The sequence below is a fragment of the Oncorhynchus clarkii genome, chromosome 18 (genome assembly GCF_045791955.1).
Source record: "Oncorhynchus clarkii lewisi isolate Uvic-CL-2024 chromosome 18, UVic_Ocla_1.0, whole genome shotgun sequence".
NCBI classification, from domain to species: Eukaryota; Metazoa; Chordata; class Actinopteri; order Salmoniformes; family Salmonidae; genus Oncorhynchus; species Oncorhynchus clarkii.
Genome location: NC_092164.1, coordinates 12,271,090 through 12,288,799, shown reverse-complemented (window position 1 = coordinate 12,288,799; position 17,710 = coordinate 12,271,090).

The window sequence follows — 17,710 nt, the reverse complement described above, 5'->3', positions numbered from 1 at the left end:
GCAGATATCCTTGTGACACAGGATTGGCTATTGCTACTATCCTAACCAAAGGAGGCTGCTGAGGGGAGGACGGCTCATAATAATGGCCAGAAACGAACACATGGAAACTGTGTTTGATGAATTTGATACCATTCCACTAATTCCGCTCCAGTCATTACCACGAGCTCGTCCTCCCCAGTTAAAATGCCACCAACCTGCTGTGATTCTAACCACCCAATGTCCTACTAAAACCTTCAGATTAACATCTGGAACATCAACATAAAGTAGGTCTTCTACTGTATGTCTAACTTTGTTTATTCCGGAACTAATTCACAAACTGGGAGAAGTACATTTATGGCCGGTATCCCAGCCCAGATTAAACTTTGTCCAGAACTAAAAAACATTCTCAATAGAGATTCTCCATTAAAATCATTCTTAGTCCAGGACTAAGCTTATTCTGTGTCTGGGAAACCGGCCCTCAGAATTCAAATGGAGGTTATCTCCTTCTCATCGTTGAATGTGTCATATAATACTTATCTGACCATGCAAACCACCTGTAAAACATCTCACTAACCTCCTATGAGGACACTGAAACACTCTCCACCTCATCATGAGGGCTCACAGTACTATGCGCAGCATAACTTTATAGTCTCAAACTCTTAGCCTTGGACAAAACGTATGAAGTGAAAGAACTCCAAGACACAGTTTGATGATAGCACAGTCCCATACTCTATATTCCAACATAAACTAATTGGGAGTTGCTTAGGCAAATATGAAGTGCTTTACTTTACTGAAGTAGTGTTGAATGAGTGACAAGGAATAGTGGTGGTTGAGGTAGAAGAAACGTGCCACCAGCAGCCAGATAGAACAGTAGGTGCTGGTGTCTCAGAGGGAGATTTACTCTCACACATTTCATTCTGACTGACCTTCAGCTGGAATGAATAGACCGCTAAAAGTCCCACAAAAAGTTTCTCTACCAAACCATCATGAAAAAGAATACAAGCTGTTTCGGAGCCTGGATGGTGATGGTGCAAATTCTCTCAAGTTCTGAGAATGAGTCTCTACAGAAAATGAAGAACCCCTTGCTTCCATGACCAGTGACACCTCTTTGATTATGGAACATAGTCAGTCAATCTGCTTTCCTGCCCATCGGATTGGTTGATTTTCCATTTAGACGAGTCACCAATGAATGACTGAATGCGCTGACAATACATGTAGATGTCTGGAACCATTCAAGGGCCATTCAAGGGCCTATGATGTAGACATCCAGCACTACCTCATAGAAAGTCCACAGAGGCCTCTGATACCACCACTGTTTCATATTGAGTGACTTTTAAAGTAAACTGGGAAAGCATTACTATTCCCCTCAATAATACAGTTAGCCACAGAAGACTATATTACTGGAGCAAAGGCCAACGAAAACAGGTCACAATAAAAAGCTAACCAGGGAGGGATGTTGAACAGAAAAGTGGCATTTCACAGAGTTAGATTTCATAGACCCTTCCTCTCTTCTCATAAGTCATATTTCAACCGCTGCTGAATCCGCTGTTGTCATGTACTTTTGGTTTTCCTGTGGTATTACCCACTGTTGACTTTACATTTTATTTTATTTTCTCTCGTTGGATAGTTAAAGTGTTCATAACGGTCTGGTTATGAGGCGAATGAGTGCTACTCTGAAGAGGTGCATCGGGAGGAAACCAAATAGCTGCAGGTGGTCATTTATAGCTTATCACGAGCACAACTGTGTTCTGAACACAACTTCAGTGTATTCCCCCATATTCTCGCCAGTGGCTTCATCCATATGCTGCTGGGTTTCGTCACGGTTCATCAACGAGGACCCATGTTCAGACAAACCGTATTCAGAGAACCCATGTGGTTGTACAGACAACATTTGCTCGTCTCATGTTTGTAAGAGATCTGAGAACTCCGGCCCAGGCTGAATGTCTCAGGAGGGTGTTCAGTCAAACTCACAAACAGACATGTGTTTGATACTGGCACACGAACAGATGGCTGCCATTGATGTACTGAGCAGAACTAGTGCCTCCTATCCTCCTCAGCATCCTCATTCATTTGCCTTTTTCTTCCTCGCTTTCTTTCCTCCTCTTCTTCGTTTCCTGACAGGGCCGATGTGCCGCCAGCTCAGGCAAGTTTTATGGCCGTCAGAAACTCCAGGGGCCAGGCCGCTTCTCCTTCCAGTGGAGAGTGAGTCAGGCCTGTAGGAGCCATTACAGTCAGCAGTTCTGCCTTGGCTTCCCCTGGCCCAGCACCAGAACTCTGGGGTTCAAAGGCTGTTATGCAATGGTGTACCTCAATCCTCAACCCAATACCTCACAAAATTCAGGGGGTTTTATGAGGTTGAGTAAATTTGTATAAAATATTTTGGAACTGATCTGTCCTCAGACCAGTGCCATGGGGCTTTGAGAGGCACTGAGGTGCTCGGGTTGGGCTCTTTAAAGAGCCCTAAATGGGAAAGCTGCCTGGGGCAGATCTGGGATCAGATTGTGTAGGGCTCTGTATGCAGTGTGCACACTTTCTAGTTTTAGTTCATGAAACCTTGATTCTAGAATATCTATCTCAAATACATGATTGTTCTTGTGATTCAATAATGTATGTTTGCTTTTATGTATCTATGCTTGACAAAACAACGTTCCATTCTGTGCATTAAGAACCATATTTTACGAGTTACCCTGCAAAGCCGGAAACTCCCCAGTCCTATTTGATTGAATATGGCCCGTAGTGTAGTGGAGTCAGATGAAAAGCATGTGGGCCCACCATTGTTAACATTAACCATCCAGGGAGATTAGGTTGCACACCGATTCACCTCTTCCTTTCCCCAGAGAGGATTGTGTGGAGCCCAAGCAGCAAGAATGTCAGTTGGGCACAGAGAGAAAGTCCTGGAAAAGTACTGATTCTATAGCATCCCATACGGTTTATACTGAATTAAAGTATTGTCTTAATCCAACATTATGTAACCAACAGTTTCTCTTCATAGGGCTGTGGATAACGTGTCCTTCGTTTCCATGGTGAAGCTTCCCAAAATAAGAGCTGAGCATTCCGAGTTATGGAAACCAAGGAAACACCTGACAATCTTGTCTCCGATCATGCAGCATAAAAATGATGAAGACGATGTTTTCATTCTGCAGTTCCAAAAACAAATTCTTGGAGAACATTAAGATGAAATATAATTGCCACAATTATTTTGGGTTACGTAATCAAGAGACTAGATAATGATATTTGTGGCAGACAACGCATCGCGCTGGCAAATGAGATGAAACCGCGTGTATCAGGTTTGTCATTTGTGTTATTGTTAGTATTTATCAAACGGTGATAAGCGGGAGACTGTAGAAAATTACAATACTTGATGATGGATTGGAGTCGTGAAGTTGGACTACCAAATCCTGAAGTTGAGGACGTGTCTTATCCAATAATGTGTTTCCCAAATGCTTCTCTCTTCTCTCTCTCTCTCTCTCTCTCTCTCTCTCTCTCTCTCTCTCTCTCTCTCTCTCTCTCTCTCTCTCTCTCAGAAAATATGTTTCAGGGCAACAAATGAATTCCATAAACTATGTCGGCACAGGAAACCGTTTATTTATGAAATGTTAGCTGCTAGAGTTTCTAGAGTTGTCATACTGTATCTCAAGGTCACCAAAGTCGCAGAAAACACCACGAACACATTCGACAAAGTCAAAGTAGTTCTTAGAACAATGCCATCAATAACTGACAACATTAGTCAAAAACTGGCACCCAAAGCCCGCCTAAGTGAAAGCTTCACTAACATCCTCTGTAAGAAGTCATAGAAACAGGTGCATAGAAATCCCACAGGTCAGGTTCAACATCAATCAATCCTAATAGCCATCCATAAAGGGAGGAACTCTCGCTCTCTCTCCCCTCTCTCTCTTTCACTCTCTCTTTCTTCTCTCTCTCCTCTCTCTCTCTCTCTCTCCTCTCTCTCTCTCTCTCTCTCTCTCTGTGTGTGTGTGTCCTGTCATCCTGCGTAGCCGTAGCCAAGACACAGTGGAGTGTTACTCTTCTTCCTGAGCTGTTTGTTCTGCAGCAGCTGCCCGCAACCCTATCCCAGGGTGTTTCTGTTTTCCATGGAGCATTGTGAGGAGCACTCCGGGGGCTATGGCTGTCACAACAGGCCGTAAACCATCCACTCTGTCCTCACGTGGAGAGCAATGGGACCACTCACCATCAAGGACAGACAGACAGACCCAGGGTTGAGTTCACTAAGGGAAAAGAAAAAGAGTCTTTGGACAAGTACTTTTTTCCTAACGGACTCATCAGAGAGGGTTGACTGACACCTGAGAGACACAAGGACCAACACAACACCATAACAAAAAACAGAGTACGAGAAGCAGTCTCTCTGAGAACACACAACATAATGACATCGTTGCTGAAAACCGTAGCCCTAGAGACTTACAGTAATCTACACCAAGCAGAAAGTATAGGCTTTCTGCCCCAGTAAATATCTAAGTCACAGTTGGCAACAACAACAAAACAGTTCTACATAAGACATTTCCCTCCATGATTTTGGTCTTTAAGCTGAAGATCCTTAAAGCTCTGTGGTTAAGACATGTGAGTGGATGGTGTGGATTTCCTTCTGCCTAAACAATCCATTGAATGAATGACCCTAAAGCTGATATTATAAGCATTTAGCAGACATTTTCCAAGCCTGGACATGAAATTAAACTCTTCCAGGTCTCCAAGGTCATATATCAGAGAAGGATTATGTCATACTAATAGGTCACAATAAAGTAGTTAATGGTGCATGAAATAACCTAAAGGCTAAATGTTGAATTGCATAACGTGGCCTATCCATTGTCTTCTAGACCTCCCCAAAGACAGGATGAACATCATCAGGGATTCAAGAGAATATGGTTCCACAGTTTCTGTTACCATAGAGATACAGTAGGTGTTTTTAATTCTGTGCATATTACAACGTAGGAGTCACAACGGCATGGGTAATGTTGACACTAGCATAATGATGAGATCTTTGAGCTTTTGTCTTTTCTCAAGGGAATCCTCAGTGGCTAAAACCATTTGGAAATGAATTAGGGGACACATTCATACAGGCCCAATGCATTATGGTCCACCAGCGTTGCTGGTAAGAAACCTACCTTTCTAATGTTTTCGTGAGAATGTGTAACTTCAAACTTGGCCAGACAAAATGTCTTTGTATACACCAATTCATTTTATTTTTAGTTCAGCTGCAGTCCGTTTGTTTAATCAGGCTCTGAACAATATTCCTGCAGGCGCATCATTACACTTCCAAGTGCTTTAGAGAATTCATTCATATTCATTGACCTTAGACGCGTGCAAAAATGTACAGAAAGGCTGAGAGGACATGGCCAAACAAGGAAGTGGTGAGTGTGTCAAGGAATCGAAAGGGGATCCTTTACGTCCACTACACTGCATCAATAAACTATTACCTCTGTCAAACAACACTTTTCTATGTGTCCATAAAGTTGGTTAGGAAAAAATCTACAAACTTCATCAAAATCATGCAGTTTCACTCTTTCCCCAAAACAATCAGAGACTGGTGCTGGAAAACCAAAATAGCCCGCTCTGCATTCCTTGGACTGCCGGGATCATTTTTTCACACATTTGACACAACCCAGCGAGGGTTCGTTAAAAAGGTTGAAACAAACTTTCCATCCGTGTATGGAAATGTAATCATTAAGGAAATAAACATTTACACTGAGAGGCAGTAATAGTGGCTGTTTTGTTACCTTAACTGGCTAGTGTGGTACTACAAGTTTGACTCTGCCAATGGGCAGAGCGTCACCTATCACTCTTTAAGAGAGAGAGAAAGAGAGAGAGAGAGAGAGCCCAGTGTCATGTGTTCTCCTCCTGAACTCAATGTGGTTTCTATTAGAAGTCTTATCTCAGCCCGGCCTGTTCTGAATCTGATCTGAAGACTGAGGCTTTTCTTTGATCCAATTCAGGAGAGAGAGAAGGAGAAAAAACCTGTTGCCTTAGGAAGGGGTTTGAAATGTCAAACTCTGACACACTGTCCCGAGAGTGAGGCCAGTGGAATATTCACTAGCAAAGGGAAAAAAAACTCACACCAAGCTAACTCAAACCAATACGTTACCAAATTATAACTCACGTCATGTGACCAGATAAAGACTGGAGCAGCAGCCTCCCTATTGGCAGAAGAGTTGAGACGTTCCTTAAAAGAAAAGGTGGTAAATCCTTCCATAGCCCTGATTGGTCCACCACCCTTGTCTCCAATAACAACAGGGCCTTGGAAAAGGTAGAAGGGAAAACGACGTCATCATGAGTGATTTATTGTTGCAAATGTTCACTGTTTTAAGAATCTCTGTCCTCACCTCAATCAATCAATCACATGTATTTATAAAGACTTTGTTACATCAGCAGATGTCACAAAGTGCTGTACAGAAACACAGCCTAAAACCCCAAACAGCAAGCAATGCAGATGTGGAAGCACAGTTGCTAGGAAAAACTCCCTAGAAAGGGAGGAACCTAGGAAGAAACCTAGAGAGGAACCAGGTTCTGAGGGGTGGCCAGTCCTCTTCTGGCTGTGCAGAGTGGAGATTACAAGAGTACGTGGCCATTTAAGGCCACCTCACATGCAGCTTGATAAGATGTTATACTGATAGTGTGCATCGTTCCATTGAAAGGTCTGTGTTTTGTTTCGATAAGCTACCTCAGCATACATCTACGGTTCCCTAAGAAGCAACAGCTTTTTCCTTGGCCATCTCTATCAACTGCCGACAGAGATGGCCGCCTCGCTTTGCGTTCCTAGGAAACTATGCAGTTTTTTGTTTTTTTATGTGTTATTTCTTACATTGGTACCCCAGGTCATCTTAGGATTTATTACATACAGTCGGTAGGAACTACTGGATATAAGAGCAACGTCAACACACCATCATTACGACCAGGAATACGACTTTCTCGAAGCGGATCCTGTGTTTTGCCCACCACCCAGGACAATGGATCGGATCCCAGCCGGCGAACCAATACAACGACGCCGTAAAAGGAGCAGACGAAGTCTTCTGGTCAGGCTCCGGAGACAGGCACATCGCACACCGCTCCCAAGTATACTACTCGCCAATGTCCAGTCTTTTGACAACAAGGTTGATGAAATCCGAGCAAGGGTAGCATTCCAGAGAGACATCAGAGACTGTAACGTTCTTTGCTTCACGGAAACATGGCTCACTCGACACACGCTATCGGAGCCAGCTGGTTTCTTCACGCATCACACCGACAGAAACAAGCATCTTTCTGGTAAGATTAACGAGACGTGGTGTGATCATAACAACATACAGGAACTCAAGTCCTTCTGTTCACCTGACTTAGAATTCATCACAATCAAATGTCGACCACTTTATCTACCAAGAGAATTCTCTTCGATTGTAATCACAGCCGCATATATTCCCCCCCAAGCAGACACATCAATGACCCTGAACGAACTTTATTTGACTCTATGTAAACTGGAAATCACATGTCCTGAGGCTGCATTCATTGTAGCTGGGGATTTTAACAAGGCTAATCTGAAAACAAGACTCCCTAAATTCTATCAGCATATCGATTGTGCAACCAGGGCTGGTAAAACCCTGGATCATTGTTATTCTAACTTCCGCGATGCATATAAGGCGAGAGGGTAGTAAGTTTTAAGTTCCTCGGTGTACACATCACGGACAAACTGAATTGGTCCACCCACACAGACAGCGCCGTGAAGAAGGCGCAGCAGCGCCTCTTCAACCTCAGGAGGCTGAAGAAATTCGGCTTGACACCAAAAGTACTCACAAACATTTACAGATGCACAATCAAGAGCATCCTGTCGGGCTGTATCACTGCCTGGTACGGCAACTGCTCCGCCCACAACCGTAAAGCAATCCAGAAGGTAGTGACAACACATCACCGGGGGCAAACTACTTGTCCTCCAAGACACCTACACCACCCAATGTCACAGGAAGGCCATAAAGATCATCAAGGACAACAACCACCCGAGCCACTGCCTGTTCACCCTGCTATCATCCAGAAGGCGAGGTCAGTACAGGTGCACCAAAGCAGGGACCGAGAGACTGAAAATCAGCTTCTATCTCAAGGCCATCAGACTGTTAAACAGCCACCACTAACATTGAGTGGCTGCTGCCAACATACTGACTCAACTCCAGCCACTTTAATATTAGAAACATTGATGTAAAAAATGTATGGCTAGCCACTTTAAACAATGCCACTTAATATAATGTTTACATACCCTACATTACTCATCTCATATGTATATACTGTACTCAATACCATCTACTGCATCTTGCCTACGCTGTTCTGTACCATCACTCATTCATATATATTTATGTACATATTCTTCATTCCTTTACACTTGTGTGTATAAGGTATTGTTGATATTGTTAGGTTAAATTACTCGTTGGTTATTACTGCATTGTTGGAACTAGAAGCACAAGCATTTCGCTACATTCGCATTAACATCTGCTAACCATGTGTATGTGACAAATAAAATTTGATTTGATTTGATTTATCTCCCTCGCTTACTGTAGTTGCTGATCTCAGAATCATCACTTATTCTCTTCAGTTTGACAATAATTCATCGTCTGTCTCTCTTGTTCTCTCTCACTCTCTCTCTCTCTCCGTTCTGTATTGTTTTGCAGTGTTCCCATGCTCCCCTGCTGCCTTTCAGATGTGCCCTTTGGGGGGAAATTCCAGTCATCACCCTCGATTTGTATCAAAAATAAGCTTCACCTTCTCTCTCTCTCTGTTTCTCTCTCTCTCTCTTTCTAATTGGGAGATAGATCCAAGGCCATCTGTAGCAAGGTGGATATTACTCAATGGAACGTGCAGACAGAATCTCTATCAGTACTTTTACAGCCACTCTGCATATCTTAATATTTTGAGTTGACATTCCACTAATTCAAAAGTCTGTAAAAACATTGGCAGTACTGAATGAACAGTTTGACCGTGTAAACTCAGGGTTTCAAAGTAGGCACAAGGTCGCTGGGCTTAAACATGGCAAAGCTTTCATCATACACTTGTCTCCAGTGCCACCCCCTTCCTAGCAGCTAATGAGCAACAGTGTTAGAAGTCTCTCTCTCTCTCGCTCTCTCTCTCTCTCTCCATGTGGTTTCCCAATGAAACTAACTTCAAAAGGTTGCACCATATCTGCAGTCACTTTACTGTAGCCAGTGGGGTGCCCATACGTCTCAACAAGAGACATTAGTTTCACATTATCTCAGAGTTTGTAAAAAAATATAGTAGATACTGAAGTAACATTTTCCATCCTAAACAAAGTCTGTTTTTTTATGTTGTGTTCATACCCTCATAAAACAATACAATGATAATGTAATGATGACATTGGATCCTAATGTTGACATGAGTTTGTATGTCGTTGAGTTTTATGATTCCCTGGTGGACCTCATTCAGTTGGCTCTCTTCGGTTTGATAAAAACAGGCTATGAAAGTCCCTGTAGTCCCTTGAATTATCTCTGTTCTAGAGCCAAACTGGCAGAAAATAGGGAAGCACGTCACTACGAAGACCACACCACATCAGAAACATCTTAAGGCTTCTGATCAGGATCCAAAAGTTACAAATTGATCTCTACAGTACAGTTCCCCTAATTTTATGCAAAGACAATCAGTTCTTGTCATTACCGACCAATCAAATGACACGCCCAGTATTCTTCATCTAAGCATTGAAAATGATTTCCCCCTCTTTTTTTGTATTCTCTCAAGATGGGACAGGGTGAAATTGTTCAGAACATGGTTTTGTTTGACGTTCATTGGAGTGTGTGGTGGTGACAACAGTTGCTCTCTCAGCACTGGGATTATGGCAGAAGGAAACTGTTGTTTCAGCCTTTCTTCTCTTCCTCATTGCCGGCACAGCCAACGTGTTGAGAGATACCCCAAGATGAGTGACAGGCCAGGCACCGTGCCAACGGAAACCATGCTCTCTGTGTGTACATACACACACAATGTGCAGTTTACACACACATAAAGCAATAGAACACACATGTACTTAATTCATTCATACACACAGACACACAAGTAACTGCCAAAATAAAGGAAACTCCAACATAAAGTGTCTTAATGGGGCGTTGGGTCACAACAAGCCAGAACAGCTTCAAAGCACCTTGGCATAGATTCTACAAGTGTCTGGAATTCTATTGGAGGGATGTGATGTCTTTTTTCCATGAGAAATTCCATCATTTGGTGTTTTGTTGATGGTGGTGGAAAACTTTGTCTCAGGCGCTACTCAAGAATCTTTCATAAGTGTTCAACTGGGTTAAGATTTGGGGGCTGAGACGGCCATGGGATATGTTTACATCAAACCATTCAGTGACCACTCGTGCCCTGTGGATGGTAGCATTGTCATCCTATGGGGGCATAGCCATGGTAGCCAAAACAATGGCCTGCATAGTATTTTTATACATGACCCTAAGCATTTTGGGACTGCTTAATTAACTCAGGAACCACACCTGGGTGGAAGCACCTGCTTCGTTCTGACCTTAGTTCCTTTTTTATGTCTTTGTGTTAGGTTGGTCAGGGCGTGAGTTGGGGTGGGTAGTCTATGTTATTTTCTCTATGTTATATTTCTATGTGTTTGGCCTAGTATGGTTCTCAATCAGAGGCAGGTGTCGTTCGTTGTCTCTGATTGAGAATCATACTTAGGTAGCCTGTTTTCCCCATTTTGGTTGTAGGTGTTTCATTTCTGTTTAGTGTCTGTTCACCCGGCAGAACTGTTTCCTTTTCGCTTCTTATTATTTTGTGTAGTGTTCAGTTTGTTCAATTAAAACATGACGAACACTTACCACGCTGCATTTTGGTCCTCCTCTCCTTCCACAAACGAGAAGCGTTATACATTTACTCTAGTGTTTCCATTATTTTGGCAGTTACCTGTACATTCTCAATGTCATTCGCTGCCAAATACACAGTCAGTTTAGCCAATAATCATGCTCATACCCTGATTGTTCACGGTACACGTGCAGTGAGAAGGATAGCAGTAGCCCAGACACATGCAGCCTGATTCTCAGAGCATACTTCTTTTCACTGCTAAATGTCAGACAAGGAAAAAGCCAATGAAGGAATGCATGTTATGAAAGAGGGGGTGCTGGGACCTGCCTGTCTGCAGAGAGGGACTGCCAACCCCCTAAGCACTTTAAGATGCACTTCATTCATTCCTGACCATGGAAACACCATGCAGGAGACAGCGAGCACTGAACAGTTCAGACCCAGACCATGTAGGCAGGAAGTGATCGGTATTAAACAAGGGGATTGTTGAATTTACTGGCTTCTGATTGGTGGATTAAGAGGGCTCTGATAGCTGTAGGCCAATCATCACCTGTCATAGAGTTGATTCTGTACTGTATCCAATCCCCATGCAGACTGGAACCTGAACCTGATTTATATGTCTCTGTGTTTGTGCTCTCTGATCATGACACACTACTACAGGTACTCCTGTGGAGGAGACTTCTTAACACCCAGTCTACTGTAATGTCCAACCATACCTGGCCTACTGTGCTTCAGTTCTTCAGTATAACTGGTAAAGAGCCCTCTAGTGGTAGAGAGGGTAAGAGAGGAGATCAACACTACCAGAGTTAGTACAGGTACACTATATATATACAAAAGTATGTGGACACCCCTTCAAATTAGTGGATTCAGCGCTGACAGGTGTATAAAATCGAGCACACAGCAATCTCCATAGATGAACATTGTCAGCAATGGTTGAAAAAGTACGCAATTGTCATACTTGAGTAAAAGTATAGATACCTTAATAGAAAGTTACTCAAGTAAAAGGGAAAGTTACCCAGTAAAATACTACTTCAGTAAAAGTATTTGGTTCTAAATATACATAAGTATCAAAAGTAAATGTAATTGATCAAATATTCTTAAGTATCAAGAGTAAAAGTATAAATCATTTCATATTCCTTATATTAAGCAAAGCAGCATTTTCCTGGTTTGAACATTTATGGAAAGCCAGGGCCACACTCCAACACAGAATTGAGAAAATATGCGTTTGTGTTCAGTGAGTCCGCCAGATCAGAGGCAGTAGGGATGACCATGTATTCTCTTGTAAGTGTGTGAATTGGACCATTTTCCTGTCCTGCTAAGCATTTAAAATGTAATGAGTACTTTTGGGTGTCAGGGAAAATGTATGGAGTAAAAAGTACATTATTTTTCTTTAGGAATGTAGTGAAGTAAAAGTAAAAGTTGTCAAAAATATAAATAGTAAGGTAAATTACAAATACCCCAAAAAACGACTTTAGTAGTATTTCAAAGTATTTCTACTTAAGTATTTCACGCCACTGATTTTCAATAGAAGGGCCTTACTGAAGAGTTCAGTGACTTTCAACTTGGCACCGTCATAGGATGCCACCTTTCCAACAAGTCAGTTTGTCAAATTTCTACCCTGCTAGAGCTGCCCCGTTCAACTGTAAATGCTGTTATTGTGAAGTGGAAACATCTAGGAGCAACAACGGCTCAGCCACAAAGTGGTAGGCCACACAAGCTCACAGAACGGGACCACCGAGTGCTGAAAATTGTCTGTCCTCTATTTCCAAACTGACTCTGGAAGCAACGTCAGCGGAATAACTGTTCATCAGGAGCTTCATGAAATGGGTTTCCAAGGCCGAGCAACCGCACACAAGCCTAAGGTCACCATGCGCAATGCCAAGTGTCGGCTGGAGTAGTATAAAGCTCACCGCCGTTGGAGCAGTGGAAACGCGTTCTCTGGAGTGATGAATCACGCTTCACCATCTGGTAATTCGACAGACGAATCTGGGTTTGGTGGATGCCAGGAGAACTCTACCTGCCCCAATACATAGTGCCAACTGTAAAGTTTGGTGAAGGAGGAATAATGGTCTGGGGCTGTTTTTCATGGTTCTGGCTAGGCCCCTTAGTTCCAGTGAATGGACATTTTAAGGCTACAGCATACAGTGAGATTCTAGATGATTCTGTGCTTCCAACTTTGTGGCAACAGTTTTGGGAAGGCCTTTTCCTGTTTCAGCATGACAATTCCCCCGTGCACAAAGCGAAGTCCATACATAAATGGTTTGTTGAGATCTGTGTATGGATGAACTTGACCGGCCTGCACAGAGCCCTGACGTCAACTCCATCTAACACCTTTGGGATGAATTGGAATGCCAACTGCGAGCCAGGCCTAATTGCCAAATATCAGTGCCCGACCTCACTAATGCTCTTGTGGCTAAAGTCCCTGCAGCAATGTTCCAACTTCAAGTGGAATGCCTTCCCAGAAGAGTGGAGGCTGTTATAGCAGCAAAAGGGGAGACCAACTCCATATTAATACCTATGATTTTGGAATGAGATGTTTGATGAGCACGTGTCCACATACTTTTGGTCCTTGGTACTTATGGCCCTACATCAGGGGTCAGATTTGTTTTCAAATCTTTGTGATTAAGAAGTAGCATGGGTGTGATAGAAACATTGCTTATTTACCTGGTTTGTTTGATATTAATAGTTAACAATTAATACTTAACAAATAGGAAGACATTTCTGTTATGTTTAACTCTGTGTTTCTGTAAAGAGATGGTTTCCACTCTAGCTTCCTGCAGTTAGTCTGGGCGTATGGTCAAGAAAAAAATGGGTGTTGCTAGAGATAGCTTGAGCTGACAACGACTTGGTGATATAAACCTGAAGTTGGCATTCCATAGACAAGATGTGGTGTTTGTGACCCGAGATAGAGATAGCCTGGAAGAGTTTGGAACAACGTCTCATTGTCTCATCATCCTGGCATCTGGGAAACTAAGCCGGGTTGGAAGTAAAACAACACACCGTGCAGATAACCAGGGGATGGACCAAGGTGGCTTATAGGAAGGTTGGAACCAGTCTGACTAAGCATTTTTAGATCCTATGTAAGATCTGTTTTTTCATTTTCAGTTAGACTGTTGGGTTGACTGTTTCATTATTGCAATAATGAATGGATATTGAATAAAGATGATTGTTTGAAGAAATGACAAAGTCTCTCTCACTTGATTAGAATATTCCACGACATGGGTCAGTTGTCAAAGGTCAGTAACATCCATTGTGAGATATGTAGTTTATTTGACCATTTTAGGGGAGAATCTGCCCACGGGAGATTCGGGAGGAAGAGAAGAATGTCCTTCAGAGGACACTGTGCAGCAGTGCTGTAAGAGTGAACCATCTCATTCAGCACCTCTTCACTCGTGGCCAAATCCTTGAAAGGGGGATGCTCACAGAGCACATTTGTATCTTTACTTCATTATCCGGAATACATGAATAATAAACGTCCCTCTCTAAGTGTGCTTTATGTTATCCTGAATAAATTCATAATAAACTTTCCTCTCTGACTGTGCTTTCTCATTTTAAGGATAATACATAGACAATGTTTGTGATTATAGAATCACAATTTGGAAATTCACTGCAAGGACTTGTCTTTAAATTGTGTGTCTGTGCGTGTGTATAACTTTTATGGACATGGTGTACTTTGATGATGGTGTTGGGCAGGCCTAGAGCCAGGATGTGATTAGCCATGGGTAGAGGCTCCGAGCGGTTCTTCTAACACCGATCCACTCTTAAACCTCAGCACCGTCAAAGCAAGCAAGGATGTTACACCACTCAATATCACTTTGGGTAGGACAAGCAAAAATGGAATTGGGTCAAAATGAATGGAGACAAGGGAACACCTTTTACGTGGCCAAGGTCATCAGGATATTGCTTTAAATTAAAGGTATGGCGATTTTTCAAGGGAGTGAGACACTTAACGCTGCAATATGTAAGTTTGTGGGCGACACAACCAAATTCACATATAAATGAGTTATAGATCCGTCATTCTAATTTTAAAAAAGTCCAAGAAGTGGTAGATCTGTTCTGTGTGTGCTATTTCTATGCTTCCTGTTCTTGAGTTTAGGTTTTGCATCTTTTACTTTCGGTTTTGTACACCAGCTTCAAACAGCTGAAAATACAATATTTTTGCTTATAGAAAATATATTTCAACAGCGGTTTAGATGGAACTATGATTCTCGACACTATACTTGCTTATTTTGTCACATAAACTGAAATTAGGCAAACTATTAGAATTTTAACAACCAGGAAATGGTGGAGCGATTTCTGCATAGTGCAAGTTAAAGCTAACACTTCTTTATTAAAAATAACTCTACTCACTACACTATGTCTTCCTGTGTTTCAAAACACAAGGAGAAGAAAACAGGAAGTTTTCTGGCCCATCTGGACCATCAAAGGGATGATTCACTTATCTATTGGCGTCATGGCATTCACATCATTGGAGAAGTACTACATGATCAAATTTGAGCTACACCCGATGACCTTTCCACTAGTACTGAATCCCAAACAAATGCACAGCTGGTTGATAAATCTCCTCTTTGCATGGTAACACAACTGACGTGCATGTAGTTCAGTGACTCGACTGTGTCCCAACTGGGACCCCTTAGTAAGACTTGATAGCACTGTTTTCTATCGGTGCTATGGATACTTAAAGACTATGCATGGGGGAGAGCTGTTATTAAAGCCATTGTGGTTTTGGAAGTAGAATGGCATAGCTAGCATATCATCCAGTGGAAGTCCTTTTCTATGTCTTTTGGGAGTCTATTGAATATGCCGTAATTTTCCAGTCCACGCATGGGTTCACTTGTTTGAAGGTTCCATAAATTATCTAGACAAGAAGTTCACACCCAATAGTGGAGTTGTACAGAGAAGACGAAGAAATAAGAGGGTTATCCTTGTTTCCAGGGGGGTGGAGTAAAACCACCGAAACATCTCAGAGGGGATATGGGTGTTCCATGCAAGGGTTAAATCAAATCAAATCAAATGTATTTGTCACATACACATGGTTAGCAGATGTTAATGCGAGTGTAGCGAAATGCTTGTGCTTCTAGTTCCGACAATGCAGTAATAACCAACAAGTAATTTAACCTAACAATTCCAAAACTACTACCTTCTACACACAAGTGAAAAGGGATAAAGAATATGTACATAAAGATATATGAATGAGTGATGGTACAGAACGGCATAGGCAAGATGTAGTAGATGGTATAGAGTACAGTATATACATATGAGATGAGTAATGTAGGGTATGTAAACAAAGTGGCATAGTTTAAAGTGGCTAGTGATACATGTATTACATAAAGATGCAGTAGATGATATAGAGTACAGTATATACATATACATATGAGATGAATAATGTAGGGTATGTAAACATTATATTAAGTAACGCTGTTTAAAGTGGCTAGTGATATGTTTTACATCAATTTCCATCAATTTAAATTATTAAAGTGGCTGGAGTTGAGTCAGTGTGTTGGCAGAAGCCACAATGTTAGTGATGGCTGTTTAACAGTCTGTTGGCCTTGAGATAGAAGCTGTTTTTCAGTCTCTCGGTCCCTGCTTTGATGCACCTGTACTGACCTCGCCTTCTGGATGATAGCAGGGTGAACAGGCAGTGGCTCGGGTGGTTGTTGTCCTTGATGATCTTTATGGCCTTCCTGTGACATCGGGTGGTGTAGGTGTCTTGGAGGGAAGGTAGTTTGACCCCGGTGATGCGTTGTGCTGACCTCACTACCTTCTGGAGAGCCTTACGGTTGTGGGCGGAGCAGTTGCCGTACCAGGCGGTGATACAGCCCGACAGGATGCTCTCGATTGTGCATCTGTAGAAGTTTGTGAGTGCTTTTGGTGACAAGCCAAATTTCTTCAGCCTCCTGAGGTTGAAGAGGCGCTGCTGCGCCTTCTTCACGATGCTGTCTGTGTGGGTGGATCAATTCAGTTTGTCCGTGATGTGTACGCCGAGGAACTTAAAACTTACTACCCTCTCCACTACTGTCCCGTCGAAGTGGATAGGGGGTGCTCCCTCTGCTGTTTCCTGAAGTCCACAATCATCTCCTTTGTTTTGTTGACGTTGAGTGTGAGGTTATTTTCCTGACACTACACTCTGAGGGCCCTCACCTCCTCCCTGTAGGCCGTCTCGTCGTTGTTGGTAATCAAGCCTACCACTGTAGTGTCGTCCGCAAACTTGATGATTGAGTTGGATGCATGCATGGCCACGCAGTCGTGGGTGAACAGGGAATACAGGAGAGGGCTCAGAACGCACCCTTGTGGGGCCCCAGGGTTCTTGGGGCGGCCCGTCAGGAAGTCCAGTACCCAGTTGCACAGGGCGGGGTCGAGACCCAGGGTCTCGAGCTTGGTGACGAGTGTGGAGGGTACTATGGTGTTAAATGCTGAGCTGTAGTCGATGAACAGCATTCTCACATAGGTATTCCTCTTGTCCAGATGGGTTAGGGCAGTGTGCAGTGTGGTTGCGATTGCGTCGTCTGTGGACCTATTTGGGCGGTAAGCAAATTGGAGTGGGTCTAGTGTGTCAGGTAGGTTGGAGGTGATACGGTCCTTGACTAGTCTCTCAAAGCACTTCATGATGACAGAAGTGCTACAGGGGTAGTTATTTAGCTCAGTTACCTTAGCTTTCTTGGGAACAGGGACAATGGTGGCCCTCTTGAAGCATGTGGGAACAGCAGACTGGGATAAGGATTGATTGAATATGTCCGTAAACACACCAGCCAGCTGGTCTGCGCATGCTCTGAGGACGTGGCTGGGGATATCGTCTGGGCCTGCAGCCTTGCGAGGGTTAACACGTTTAAATGTTTTACTCACGTCAGCTGCAGTGAATGTCCTCAAAGCGGGCAAAAAAGTGATTTAGTCTGTCTGGGAGCAAGACATCCTGGTCGGCGACGGGTCTTGTTTTCTTTTTGTAATCCGTGATTGACTGTAG